We start from the raw sequence: 15,262 nt of genomic DNA on the forward strand, positions 1-15,262 counted from the left end.
ACAACTGACGATAGAAATCTCATTTTGCGACTTTGGAAACAAATCCTGTGAGGTTTTGTTCTCAGGGAAAGTCATTTATGATCTTTACAAACAAACTAAACTTGTGCCCATAGAAGTAATAATTCAAGTATATTCTTGACGTGATGCGGTTAATACAAACAAAGTAAACTCCAATTGTTGTGTCATTAACACACCTTTTGTACCTGTCATGTTTCACCTTCTTGGCGGCAGTATATCGGCAGTCTGGATGTGACGCGGCCGAGCAGCAGAGTGGAGATTGTTGCTGCCATGAGACGGATCCGGGTGAGTGCTGAACCGGGGGGGGGGAAAATCAAAACAACAAAAAACTGTTTAATTCTGTGATTATTAATGTCGACGCTCTCCAGATATGTGCGTGGGTACAGCTTGGGATCTGCATTTGAAATAATTGGATGCAGTGTGGTCGTCAACTTTTGTGCTGAGCTGACTTTTGATCCTATTTTAACAAACTGTTGTTTGCATCAGTTTTTCCTCAGATTTTTTAGAAATATAATAAAATAGCACTCCAGTAATTTACAGTTTTACAGGAAAACCTTCCTTCCTGTGACCTCCAAACTGTATACTCCATCCTATTAGATAAACAGTTTGCACACTCAATTTTACAGCACATTCAATTTTAGTTTAGTGTATATACACTCTAATTTGGTGTCACGATTTAGGGGTAAATGGAAAGCAGTTTTAAACTTCAGTTTGTACTGAGTTTTTCCTCTCCTGCACCTCTCTTTTAAGAGGTTTCTGATGTAGCAATAGTTTATTTGCTTGAACAACTCATCTTGTTGCTTTTATAGTCCTACTCCACAGCACATTGAATCTTGCAAACAGTTCCAACCAGAAGCTGTTCTGAGTTCCACTTAAAGCATCACAAATATGACAAGTGGGACTTCTATCACTGTTTGAGAACTGCTGGATTTTGCTATTTAGAGCCAAGCAACTGGGCTGAGAATCGAAGTGTTGGTGTTTTAGTTTGTCTCTGCTGGTATGTCTTGAATAGAAAACATATTTATTAAGACATCTGCTATTCAATAAATGTATTACTTAATACTTCGAACCACATCCAGAATTAAAGAAAAGTTTAATGATGAAACATTGTGCATGACTAGATGTTTTTTAGTTGTAAACTAAATGTGCTCACTGTCTTGTGCTCGGCTTGCCTGGCAGGAGGTTTGGTCTCCCATGTGCTCCATCACTGTTCTGAAGGTTTCCTTTGAAGTTGTGCACTGGACTGTGATCTCCCTCCCTTCTCTCTCTTTCCTTTTTTTCCCTGCTCTCTGAAGCTATATTTTACAGCTTTCAATTCCAGGAAGTAGACTTAATCTTAATCAGGGCCAATTTGACTGCAGACTTTTTTTTTTTTTAAGCAAGCTGCTGTAGGTGAAGGCAGTGGTGTTGATGTTAAGGATTATGGCAAACCTCAGCTGTTTACTACGATTAATGGAGGATTCTTTCTAAACCTCATACGCATGTTCACACAAAGCCACATAAGCCACTTCTCCTCATATTTGCCCTTGTTTTTGTCTGAAGCAATATAGTGCAGAATGTACAGTGCCTCGCGAAAAGCATTTTTACCTCAATGCACTTTTACATTTTGTCACAATGCAATCCCAAAACTCTAAAGTATTGTACTGGGATTTTATGTGGCAAACCAGGTCAAATTAAGTGAAATAATGCTCAAGATAAAAAAAAAAAAAGATTATATTTAATATTGAGATGTGTGGTGTGCATTTTGTATTAAATCTCCCTGATTTAAGATGCCTTAACCCATCTTTTGCTGCAGCTGCAACTCTAGGTTTTTTGGGGGGTATGGCTCTACCATCGTTGCACATCTATAACTTAAAAATGTACAGTCATTCTTCTTTGCAAAACCACTCAGATGTTGTCAGATTGGATGGAGTATGTCTGTTAACAAATTGTGTTTAGGGTGGTGTTCAATTGTAGTTTCTTTTTGTAAACACAGTGCTTTCTATAATGGTCAAAAAAGTATTGCGTCCTTTTGTATATGGAACGACTTATTATGGAGTTCTCAAGAAATAGTTCTCCCATATACAAATGCTTCAACCTAAGGTGTGGACCTCTGTAGCTCCTTCTGACTGTATCACTGATCATTTCCAGTGTTCATTTGATGGATGAATAGCTCTTTGTGAGATCTACACAGAACACACATGATACAACCCCAATGAAATACATTAACAGTTCGCGGCTTAAGCCTAAGAATGCTTAGGTGCCGCCTGGAAGAACATTTTACTTCTCTACTAGAAGCAGCGAGCTGCTTATATGAAGCAGACCTCCAAGTGTGCTGCCATAGCAGCATTTGCTGGTTCTGTTGTTGTTGGCAGGAAAATAGGCCTCGGTCTGGCCCTTCCTGCGTGAAAATGGTTTGACACTGGCCTGACAACACAATGGAAGGAAGCCACAGGTATCTAACTCGGAGAGGAAGTCGAAATGGAAATCTTGAGAGAAGTGGGGAAGCCATGATGACGTTTGTAAGCTAGACAGATTTTTGGCATTTATCTAGTGACTTGACAAAGACTCTTGGTTTAGTTTTTTTTGCAAGGAAAGAATACTAATTTATTGTCAGTATCTTTAATGATGTTTTCCTATATATTTCTTGTCCTGAGCAACTGATAGGCATAAACATTTTTTGCTTACTTATACTATATTTATACTTACTTATACCTAATTTGACTTTTGATGGACTTTTATAATTTATGATTCAAAAAGGGTGGCAGTTAACTGTTTACATAGGGCTCGGTTGATCCCTCTGTGCCCCAAAATTACACATTAAATTAAATTATATGCAAACCAACTATTCTCTTTTACTCAGGTCATTTTTGCTGGTAATGAAAACTATTTGATGATATAAAAAATATAACATAAGAAAAAAAATATGTGAGAAATAGGATGCAAGTTCTCGACTGTTAATTTGAAGTTGATCCTAACTTTCCATAACACAGAGGGCTGTATTTCTTATTTTATTTTCATTTTTCATTAAATGTTGAATTTAATTTTATATTTTAACAACTTTTCTGTGTCAGCTGTATTAAATCACATTGTCTTTTTTTCTCAAATTATTAAACTTCCACTTATTTATAAAACATAACAAAACAGGAACCCATTAGGTTTCTGAATAGAAAGACAAAAAGAATAAAACATGTGAAACACTTAATTCCCCATGAACAGAGTGATGTTCATATATTATTTTTGATGAGGATGGCAGAGTTTCTTTCTATAATTCATCTGTCTTGCAGATCTTCCATAAAGCAAGATAATCAATTTATTCATGATTCAACACAGTGGAAAAGGGATTAATTTATGGTATGGTTTGTTTTACTTGTGTTTTTCACTTGATAAATGAAATCATTTGAAAACTGGTTTTGGTAGCTGCTTTGGCTGTTTTCTAGAAATAGGCATGATTTGCAATAAAAATCACTTAACACGCTTAAGAATATGGTCTTATGTTATACATTTTCACCTCTTATAAGACTGCTATTTCAGACAAGATTTCTACAACACATCTATTTAGTGCAACACACAACTGTAACGGCAGTGACATCTTTCCAGGCCCTAATGTTGGAGCAGTGATATTGATAAGCTAATACATGTACACAATCAAAGTGTCAGCATTTTTATTTATTTATTTTTTTTTCCACCATTTGCTTCAGGCTCATTTTGCAGTTTAATTTATCAATCTTATTTCTGATAGCCTCATATTAGTCCGAGATTAAAGTTTATTCATGTAAGATTATGAATTTGACTTGTCACCTTGTACTGGCGCCAAGTCGTTCATGTAGTGCACTCATGGACAGCTGTAAAACCTGGTTAAATTTAATGAGATGACAACTGATGCAAAGAGACATCACTACTGGCTTGTGGTTATATCGTTCAGCAAGCTTGTTTTTGACAATATATACTTTTAAAATAAAATACGTGATTTTTTTTTCTATATCTCTAACTGCCTTTGTGTCAGTAAACTCTGAGTCATGCAGGCTTGCTGGAAACATTTCAACGTTTGCCGTCATTGTTCATTCTGTGCATTAGTCAGCTGTGAACCAGTAGCTGATAATGAATTAAGGAGACAGCAAAGCAGGAAATGGCAACAAACTGCACACTACTGCAGGAAATTTAGCAGGATCAGATTAAATCCCATTTCTCTCAGATGTAGATTTTGTAGAGTTTCAAACTCTAATCATTAAAGAAACCATCACAATTCTGTCTTATGTTTCTTTTTATCTTGAAAGAACTTTCAGATGAAGATCTTTTCTTACAGAAATATCTTTGTAAATTACATTTATTATTATCATCATTATCTGGCAAAGAGCAAAGGCATCTTAACTGGTTAAAAGAATGGGAGACCTTTACAGTGAATTAAAGGGATTAATTTCTCATTAATCTGTCTCTGCTGGGTTAACTGTATGTAGGAAGATTGAGCAGCGTGGGGTGAGAAGATTAGATTTGTCTGAAGATTTGTGAGTGGAGACTGCCAGAGCACAGCAGTGTTGCTCGGCCTGAGATGTGAGAGATAAACGGCAATTTGTGCATCTTCCTCTCTGCCAGACTGAACTGGCACCTTTCTGAGTTCACATTTATAAGAAACAGAAGAAAAACGAAACTTGGTGAAAGTCACAAAAAGTTTACATGAACTGCCATATTTGTTCTGGTGGGAAGAAGTGGAGCTCATTATAAAAAGACTCAGACAAATTGTATTCATCAGTTTGGAGTAAATTATACTACAGCATGACAAACTGTCCAGGCTATGATAGAGATGCTGTATCAGATAAAAATGGCAAAACCATAAACATTCATTTTAGAAAGTACAGTTACATAAGACAGCTCAGCTAATCCATGCCATGAACTAATTAGATGGTTGTTAGTCTTTATAAGGCAGCCACCTCGCTACCCTCCACATTTACAGCAATTGTGTGCACAGCACATTGACTCCAATTTAGATTCATATGCTGATTGTAAAAAATTCTCACTCACACAGATATTTTTTTAAAAACGGTGGTGCAAACTCAGGCATAATTTGAGAGCAACTGAATCATGCGATTTTGTTTGGCATGGATCATGTTGTGGTATCAATGTGTGCCGTGGGTTTAGAGTATCAAAACCATAACTGCGTTCAAATATTTTTAATAAATTCCTCATAAATTGATATCATAGACTGAGTCTAGAGAAAGGATCAGCGTTTTCTCTGGTCATATGAAGCCAATTGATGCCCCCATCCCCCACATGTTGCTGCCTTCTGTCAGTAAGCATTCTGAAGAAAGCCAGCTTTCTCACATAAGGATAAGCTTTGCTGTTCAGGAGTATTTCTGGTTGAGCGATTGTTAGGTATTTTTGAAGTTGTGTTCTTTGAAAAGGTCATACGCTGTTTATATGTACCTATGTTAGTTCCTCTCATAGGCTGTCAGAGCTAAATGACGGAAGGAGGACAGTGGAGACTGCAATTCTGCTGGAATTAGTTACTTTTGAAGAATTCAGTTCATCCAGAAAGTATTAACATTATTAGCCTATATTTTAAAAAATGTGATAATAAAAAAAAAAAAAAAAATGAAATCACATACATATTCACAGACTTTGTTCAAAACCTGTTGCTGCACTTTTGAGAGCAATTACCACCTTTAGTCATCTTGGATATGTTGCCACAAGTTTGGCACACCTGTCGATGGGCATCTTACCTCATTCCTCTTGGAGAACCTTGGAAATGTCCTTCTGGAACCTTCCCCTCTTTTTCCAAAGCAATGCTGCAGCTCTGACAAAGGGACCGTCACACTCTTGTTCACTTCCCTGGCTAAAGCTATTCTTCCTGGTTGCTCAGTTTAGACGACCAGAGAGCTCTAGGAAATGTCCTAGTTGTTCCAAAAGAATTCCCGTTTATGAATTGTGAAGGCCACTGTGCTCATTTTAAGCTTCAGTAATTATATATATATATATATATGTATTTTGTACATTGGTTTGTATCTTGCGACAGTCCTGTCTCAGAGGTCTTAAGGGATTTTTTTTTTTTTTTTACCTCGGACATGCAGTGTCAAATGTGGGACCTTTATATGACTTGTTTTTGCACAATGTTATTATGAGGTGTTTTAAGGGAAAAATAAGTGTAATCCATTTTGGAATAAGGCTGCAACATATCAAAATGTGGAACAAAAGTGTAGTTTTGTGAAAACTTCCCAGATGCACTTTAAGTCAGGTATTTTAAATTGAATGTAGATATTAAAATATGTGTAATCTTAGCAATTTGTTTGTTCAAGTTAATAGTAAGCTATTTAGTCGATTATTTATTTAGTGATGTCATTTTATTACATTCTGTTTAGTCTGTCCTATCATTTATGAGTGCGGTGATTAACGATACTTACAAAAATTTGCATTTACAATTGTATAATTATGTAGCACTTGAGTGAGGCTTATGTTCTACTTTGTCTAATCACCTGTATGCTGTTTATGTAGCTCTATTCTTGGATTAATATGCAGTATTCTGGAACTGCACAGAATGCTGCAGTCTCCTGATCAAACCACAGCAAGGAGATTAGGAAAAAATCATGAGTTATGACTGATGTTCTATGTTACCTTAATGCAGAAAGGAAACTCTTTTTAAAGGAATTCTAAATCCAAAATAGAAACTTCTCATAGATCCAGGGTTTTCTCTAAAAACATCCATGGGTACCACTTAGGTGACTTGAAACCACACAGTTCATTGAGAGCTTTGCAAACTGTGCTGCTGTTCTCTTTACATGTGAAGACGAAATGTTCCTTCACCACGGCAACACTGAAACAACAGCACTCTTATTTGCCACATGTGTGTAACAGGTGAGACAGAGTCCCTCTCTGAGGAGTAACACCGCCATGTCAGGTCAGACCAAAACAAGCTCAACAGTTTATTTTTCACTGGCTGTGTTTCAGTCAATCCCCTGTGAAAGATACACATACAACAAAGATTTAACTAATGGCATTGTCAAACATGAGTTGTTTTCAGGTAGAGGTGAGAATATGTGAACTTTTCTGTTTTAATTATTTCCTCTTTAAGTGGTTGGCATTTTGAGGGATATGTCATGTCACTCTGAGTAAGAGCTGTAATTCTGTTGTGAACACGACCTTGCACACTGATCCCATCTATCTGTTACACGACCAGTCTGAGTAAGCACTGTTTACGATTTTAACCTCAAGCCACCTTTGAATGTCAACAGACGTTGTCAGACTAGTTCGTAAAAAACTGTTTGCTGTCGTACTGGTGTGGACACTTCACACATCCCAGGCATTAGCATCCTGTTACATATTTGCACAACTCTTGCCAAAGCAAGTTTTACTGTATCATGTTGGACAGACATTGCAAAGACCAAGAACCTGTCAGTGTTTACAACCAACTGGATTTTCTCTAATCAAAACCTTATAGATTTATGCAAGTATAAATTAACACACTTTTGTAAAATACTTCTTTTTTTTCATCTTACATGATAAAAAAAACAAACTAGTTTTTTTAATTTGAGTTTTAGTTTTTACACCATTATACTCTGGTGTATTAAAACTGATCTCTAATCTCTGGAGATAAGCTTGAAAGTGGCAACAATACATTATTCTAATATACACTTGAAATAATTTGTCTGGGAAGATTCAGAGACAAAAGGAAAAATAAGGAAGGAAGGACAGCCAAGACGAAAATAGAAGCAGATATTTATTAACTTAGACCTGACCGAAATGTAGATTAAATCACTTCCACTGGACCATGCAGTAGTTGCTTTTAATATAAGCATTATGTACTAGCGACTGGTTTCCTGATCCATTCCGTTACATTTTCAATTTCTTTAAGGGTGATAGACTCTGTGTTTAAGTCTCATCTGCTCTTTTCAAAGTACAGGTTTATTGTTCAACTCTCTTTCCTAACTAAAGGTCATAGTTGAGAGGTGAAAAAAGACTAATAATGGCCAATGCGTGGTTCATTAACTCTCCATTTGCTCCACTTCTTCTGAAATTCTCCTCTGGACACTCTTGAACAGCTAGATCGATTGGCCATGATGGGTCTTTCTGTAAATCTCATTAATGTGTAACTCAGCACATTCTGAGTGTCACATTTATCTAAGCAGTTTCCATTCAGTGTAGGTATAGAAGGCATGTTTTATATTCTGTAAAGAAAGTATTGAAGAAGCAGCTAATCTTTAACTTGGTGCATTGTTCAGCGTGTTGTAAATGTGTTTGTGAGCCGTTGATATTCCTGCGCTCAGACAGGAAAGATTTCTCGGAGTTTCTCCCTTTCTTTTATCTATGAACAAGCACTATGCATTATTTAACTTAGATTTTATTAAAGGCTTAAATGCATGCCTTAATTAAAAATGTTAAATAAATCCTTTGCAATATGAGGGATTTATTTAGCATACTGTTTAATCGCAAGACCTTTTTGATTAGTGAATCTAAAAGTGGTTGTGTAAATTTGAGAACTTGCTAAAACTGTCTTTAGACAAACTATAATTCTTACTGTAATAAGCATCCACTAAGGATTTTTTTATGTGTGTTTGCCAAAAACCAGATGAATAATTGAAATGTTCATTTAAGAATTAAATTATTACAGAAATGTCATCTTAATAAAAAGGCATATTTAAAAAATAGCTTAACATTAGTTTGACATATTTACTTTTAATCTGACAAACAAGCCTCAAGGAAATTTTTATTTCATTTTATTAAATGACAGTACATTCCTGAAATTATCTAAATTTCTTTCGCTTTTTGTTCTTATTTCTAACTACTACCTTAGATGCTTCCTGAAGTTTAACTAAAAATGCCTGTCGTGGAGTCAAGGATACACGTCAGTGAGTTTGTGAACACAAAAAGATCTGATACTCTGATGGTGACGCAGCTCAAACAATTGAAAACAGAGACTGAAGGAGCGGCACATAGCAAATTAACAAGGTAACTGGGATGCAGAAACTCTAGACTTTTTTCAAAAGATTTAACAAACATGTTGGTAATATAGATTTTTGGTATACTGCTGTGTGGTTTGTTTGGAGTAACAAGTAGCTCTTAGTTTCTGCAACATCACTGTCCATGCTTCCTCTTCTTCTTCTTTTTTTTTCTCTTTTTTGTAACTCTAACAATTTCCAAACAGTTGAATTTGTCTTTCTTGTATTATTGTGAAAAGTAAAGTAGCCTTTACAGTGTATGTTATTGTTGAAAAAAGTGTAATTTAATCTCATGATGCAAATTCTTAGTCTGCACTGAGGAAGATTTATTTACCTCAGAATGCCAGGTACATAAAACTGATTGTCAAAGTGACCTACTGCGTTTAGGTAATAATTATCTGATCACTCGCAGGTAATGTCAAAACATGAAAACCTAATTTCCAAGTTGACTCTTAAACAAGGGGGAAAATAAGATGGTGATACTGTTGCAAAAGTAAAACATCTCATACTTTTGCAGCCTTGTTCCCAATACATATGCACCTTTCAAAACAAATGAAAAGTGACAGACTTTTTGAAGACAAGCCAGAACTTGATATTCCATAAATCTTTATTTCATTCAATTTTCATTATAGCTGGATATTACATCAGATCACAGTAATCATTGCAGTAATATCAGAAGTATTTTTGGCTGGTTGGATGAACTCCGAGTCGCCCCAATGCCACACTGGACACAATATATATGTTTGGTGACTATGATCCTTCGTTTTTCTTCAAAAAGTATTACAAAATGGCAACAGAAATGGCAGTTGCTAACAATAGCTTTATTTAGTTGAGCATGCCAAAGTAATGTCAGCACCAGTCTTGCCTAATTTCAGATAAGATTATAATTTTGTATTTGGATTTCCAAAATGCTGTTTGGTGTAAAATAATGGATTCTACGCTTCTTTTTCTTTGTACCCATTGAAAACAAGGATGCATATCATATACTCTGAACAAAAGCAATTTACCACTATGAAACTCTATGGAAACTCTATATTACATCTTAAAAGTTGTTTGTCTTTGTGTCTAGATGCTGATTTAGATGTCCCTTTTGCAAGGTCTCCACAATAAAACAGAATTATTTCAGAATGTTTCTCTCTTTCACTAATTACCTATTTTTTTCTTGTTCCTTACTTATCGTAGCTTTTTACAAACCTCTTTGTTTTGTCCATCTCTTGGCTCAAGGCGATGAGCCTCCTTTTCCATGAACCATCTTTTAAGCCTGTCACCTCGCCCTGCACTTCATCAGAAGCTGACTTAACTGCAGCTGATTAACGGCGTCTTTTCTTAGAACTGAAAGTGCCCTTTTCAATCCCAACTGTAACTAATGGAGGCACTAGTATAATTTGATCCCCCGCCTCTCATAACTTACATCTGCCATACCATGGAACAGTTGGTTAGACACAATTTTAATATTGTAATCTTGTGAGCAGTAAATACTTAACTTAGAAATATACCAAAAGTTGCAGAAACTGCAGATGCTGTAACTGTAAATCCACATGGTAGGAAAAAAAAAAAAAAAACATGATTTGGTGGATGCTTCAATTCCAAGAAAAGAAGTTAGGGGCATCATGCATGCACTACTCAAAGATTTTAAGGGTTTTACGTCCTGGCTCTGTCAGGTACGTAAATCTGGTGCATGACAGATGTGCTCCTAAGCCACAAAGTTGGCAATGACAAACAAGGGAAACATCCTCAAACTGAGTTGTCAGCAGCATTACCTGTACTGCAGTAACAATTCTTAACTTTTTCCAAACATTTCCTGTCATAGTCTCATGCTGCTTTTCACAGCCCAATGCTTTTCTTGCACATTGTCTTTCTCTGACAAGATAATAAAGTAAAAGCACACAAATTAAGCAAGATTACATCCAAGTTTTTCCTTGGAGATGTATTTCTTACCCTCCCTTTTTACATACCTCAACCCCCATGCGCCCCTCCCCCACATGCACCCATAAATGTCAGAGGCAAGTTATAAAAATTGGTTTGGGCTGTGCCCCGAGGTGGGTGGCAAGAGAACAGTGATCCAGGAGAGCTGGATGAGGATGTTGGGGAGCTGAGCCGGTTGCATTTCTGCATCAGTTGCCCTGTAGCATAAACATGAGAAGGTGCTGTAGAAAAGATGCTTTGCCTGGCAGAGATGCAGGCTCTTGAAGGCTGAGAAAAGTTTCACTTCACAGCAACATCAACATTTTGTCTATCTCTTTCAATGTATTGATTTTGACTGAAGTTACAAAATGCACCTAGAGACAAAATGCATGAAAAGGCACAGCTTTTTTCTTTCATGATGCAAAAAGTGGGAAAAAAAAAATTGCCAGTAGTACAACTTATGCACAGATGTAGCTCAGAGATATCCTACTTTAAAATTTAGGCAAATTTTAAGTTTTACCCCTCCTATGACCTTAAGAGTTTTGTGTCATTTAGATCCTGTGAGATTTTTCCTCTGTGCGTGGACCAGCGGGATCGGACTCACCCCATGTGTGCTTTTACAAGATCTTTTTTGTGTGTGTGGTTTCGGAAACTGACGGTTTGTCGAGACAACTACCCCGCTTCCCGAGACATTTGCCGCGCTCCTTCTGAGCGTCGCACTAAGACCACACTAAGCATTGTCTTTTGTCTTCACATGAATACTAGGTAGTGTGGTTCTAGCTATCATTTGTAGACAGGAAATTATAATAAAGAACAGCACACCATCTGGTCATTGGATTTTTGCCAACCACTTCTAAATATTGTAAGCATAACTTTGTTAAGATATAATCCAGACTTCTGGGATTTAAATGTCATTAAAGCAAATACTTGAAATACGTAGGTGGTCCAGGCAAGCCATGCCAAGACAAAACAAGAACACTAACATCTGAAAAAAGTGAATTGGGAAAAAAAAAATAGATTGTTTTGGGTAGTCAAAGGTAGAGGGAGGAAGAGGAAATGACCTTGTCCAACTGTGGCTTTTATATATTGTATTTAAGAACATTGTCTTATGAAAATTCTTGATTGCTAGTATTGGCATTTTTCTCCTAATTACCTTAGTTGAAAGTCCATAGAATTTAAAAAAATCAGACTGAGAAGGTAAGTTTTCTGAAGTAAAACTTGCATTTTTAAACGAGTGATTGGTTAAAGTCATAGTATTTTGATGTAGCCAATTCAAGACTGCTGACGTTAAGACATACTAGGGTCGTTGTGAGTTCTTGACATTGATTTGCCATATAAGAGACCCGAGGAACTGCATTACAAACTTGGTTCAGCACTCGACATTTCAGCCTTAGAGCTCTCCCACTCCTCATTTCCACTGACCTATTTATCATCTACACAGTATCTGCTTTACAGCTGAAGCTTGACCACGAAATCTTTTATGATAGATTGTAGGAGGTGGAGAACCTCATACCTAATGTAAAATTCCTTCTTCATTATTCATGTTGTACCCAGAGAGTTTTTTTTATGAACAATTTCTCATCCTTCTTTTCAGGCACCCATGCTTCCAATTTATGTCATTCTTTCTTACTTTTCCTTCAACTTGCACCTCTTTTTCTTTTCTCCTCATCACCATCCCCCTCACCCCTTATCACTCTCCTTTTTGTTCTTCTAGTGTTGTGTCTTATACTTGTCCGTCTTTCTTTTCTTTGCTGGTTCTTCCCTCTTCAGTCCCCCATCCACATTTTTCTACCTTTCCCTTCCCCCTCTCCTTTCTCTCCTTTGTGCTCCTCCATTACCTCCTTTCACCTCTCGACCCTGCCACAGTGTCTTATATTGTTGAAGAGCCTGACATTCCTGTATGCTCCCTTCACACTTGGCATGGTTGTCTTAGCTCTTATCAAGAGCCATTTCTTTCCACTGTACACTCAACTACTGTATATTAATTTTAACCAAAAAAATGTTCAATATGTTGTAGGTCAGATATGTAGACTATTTGCTTGTAGCAGTCCAAACTGTTACACTCTCGTCACGCAATGGATACTTCTTTTACTAGTCACAAATACTCCAGTCCCATCTCCAGTATTACTACTTTTTGTCTTTTATTAAACATGTATTTCTGGGGGTTTATACATAATTGTTAATTTTATATGGTGGTGACAACGGTAGGAGTTTTTCCTGTAACCGGTGGGTTGCCGGTTTGAACGCTCACTCCATTTGTCTCAGTCATTGTCCTTGGGCAAGACACTTCACCGGCCTTGCCTGCTGGTGGTGGTAAGATGGTTCGGTGGCACAGGCAGCCTCCCTTCTGTCAGACTGCCTCAGTCCGACACAGTCTCAAGTCATCCTTCTGTATTTTCCCACTCTCCAACCTGCTGTCATACTTTTTAGACAGATAAAATGTTACCAGAGGTGCATATATAGATAAACTGACACAGTTGATGCAATAGATTTGAATATTTATGATGTTTTGTAATTATGTGTGTATAATTAACGACGTTATCTGTAAAAGGCCTCATAAAAATGACCAGTTTTTTTTTTTACTTCAGATATTAAATTTGCTCTGTCAGAGAGAAAGAAAAGTCATATTCCTAATTTTTTTTCCACCCACTTCCTTTTTTGTCAAACCTTGGAAAGCAAATTACTTTCCTTGTCTCAACAGTTCAGTCCCATGTGCTGCTCCTGTTTTCCCTATCCCAGGGCCCCCTCCCTGTTCCCTTCATTGATTACACAGTGGAAAGGCAGTGAAAGTGGGCCTGCTGTGTGGGAGCAGTGCCTTTTCTTTGTAGTTTAAACCTGCTGGCTGTTAGACCAGCAAGTCACTTCTTGAAGAACATTTTATACTGAATTTCTGACTAAGCAAACTGAGATGAGTTGAAGCATGATCATAAGTAGAGGTGTGCCGATCGATCAGCCACTGATCATAATCGGCCGATTTCTGTGAAAAAGTGAATGATCGGTGATTGCCGATCATGGTCTCTTGTTGCCGATCACACAAACTGCCCTGCCAGCATGCCTAGGTGGGCCCCATATGGGTGAGAGGATGGCTGACATATGAGTCCCATATGGGTTTGTCCGCGAGTTCCACAGTGGCCCCACATGGTTTTGCCTATGTAGGGCCACAGCCTACGTGGGCCCTACATGGGCAAACCATGTGGGGCCACCACCATGGTGAGTTTAGCAGATTAATCTGAAAGGCTGCCTTTTATTTTACCTAACGGCTAAAGAAATGGAACAGTTTTGCTCTTGAATGTAAGACATTTAGTGTTTCAAATGAAAACTTCTTGTGGTGTCGGGCCTTGGAGTCAGAAGTTATTTTTTCAAGCTCATTTATTCTGTATCCTCTTTTGATTTTAGTCCATGTTTATTTGATGATTTTTTTTTTACTTATACGTGGAGGGAATCTCGTTTGAGTCTGCACTTTTCTTTGTGCGGTTAGCAATTTAGTTGAATATTGAGTGTATTGACTGGGATGAGTATAAAAGGCCAACACAAGATGATAAAAAAAAAAAACCATCTTGTCATGGCTGCTCCTGAACTGACCTTGAGGTTGTTCTCATCTATCAGCCAAGACCTCAAAGTTATCTCAGCACTAACACCATACATTCTTGTATCTGTCCTCTGCACTATGGTTCCATCTTAATCCTGCAGTCAGCCATCTCTTTTTAATCTGCCTTCTTGCTCTGTTTCTGGTGATTCCAAAGACTCTCTTCTTTGGTTTGTGGTGTCTAGTGATTTGTATTAATATTAATTGTATTTTTGTTTTAAATCCAGACACTTTTTATTTGAAGGTGCTGTGAACCATGTATCAATCCCTGAATGAAACTGTCTAGTTTTCTTCTGTGAAAAATGTTTTAGGCTTTAACGCCATACGAGGTGTCAGATTTTTTCAACATGTAATATATGAAAAAGAGAAAATCCCCTTCAAGTTATCAGAACACATCTGCCAGGTGTCACCTAAAATAATTTCCTTGCCTTTCAGATCAGGACAGATGAAAGAAACTCCTGGAAATGGGGGGGGACAGGGCGGTTCTAGGGATTGTTGGATTTTGCACGTGTGTGTATGTGTTTGTATTTGTATGTGAAGGCTGCAAAGATGAATGGATGGTGCCCTGCAATATGGTTTTAATGAAACCTTTTCCCGCTCCTCAGACACTTTCATTAAAGCTGCAGGTTTCTGTGGTCTGTCAGCTTATCCACACAGCCAATGTGTGGATAAGCTGCTCTTGTAAAAGACTTATCCCTACAAACAGCTTTTTATTGCATTTATTTTGTTTCCCATATTCTCTACTTATGTTTTACTCTCTGTTTGTTCTACATATAGCTGTCTTATATATTTCTCCACCGCATACACTCCCTCTGTATACACTTTCTAGTCGGCAAAAAAAGTAATG

The 15,262-nt window shown here is 37.2% G+C and overlaps 1 long non-coding RNA gene across 1 annotated transcript in view; it reads left to right on the plus strand.

The window, feature by feature from the left end:
* Positions 1-209: 209 nt before the first annotated feature.
* Positions 210-15,262, plus strand: part of LOC106938675 (uncharacterized) — a 53,924-nt gene continuing 38,871 nt past the window's right edge. Inside the window, exon 1 of the long non-coding RNA XR_001422675.1 lies at positions 210-303. This is a non-coding gene — a long non-coding RNA (uncharacterized LOC106938675). The remainder of the gene's footprint in view (positions 304-15,262) is intronic.

The sequence above is a fragment of the Poecilia latipinna genome, unplaced genomic scaffold (assembly GCF_001443285.1).
Source record: "Poecilia latipinna isolate Pla-1442-1.1 unplaced genomic scaffold, P_latipinna-1.0 Scaffold2664, whole genome shotgun sequence".
NCBI lineage: Eukaryota > Metazoa > Chordata > Actinopteri > Cyprinodontiformes > Poeciliidae > Poecilia > Poecilia latipinna.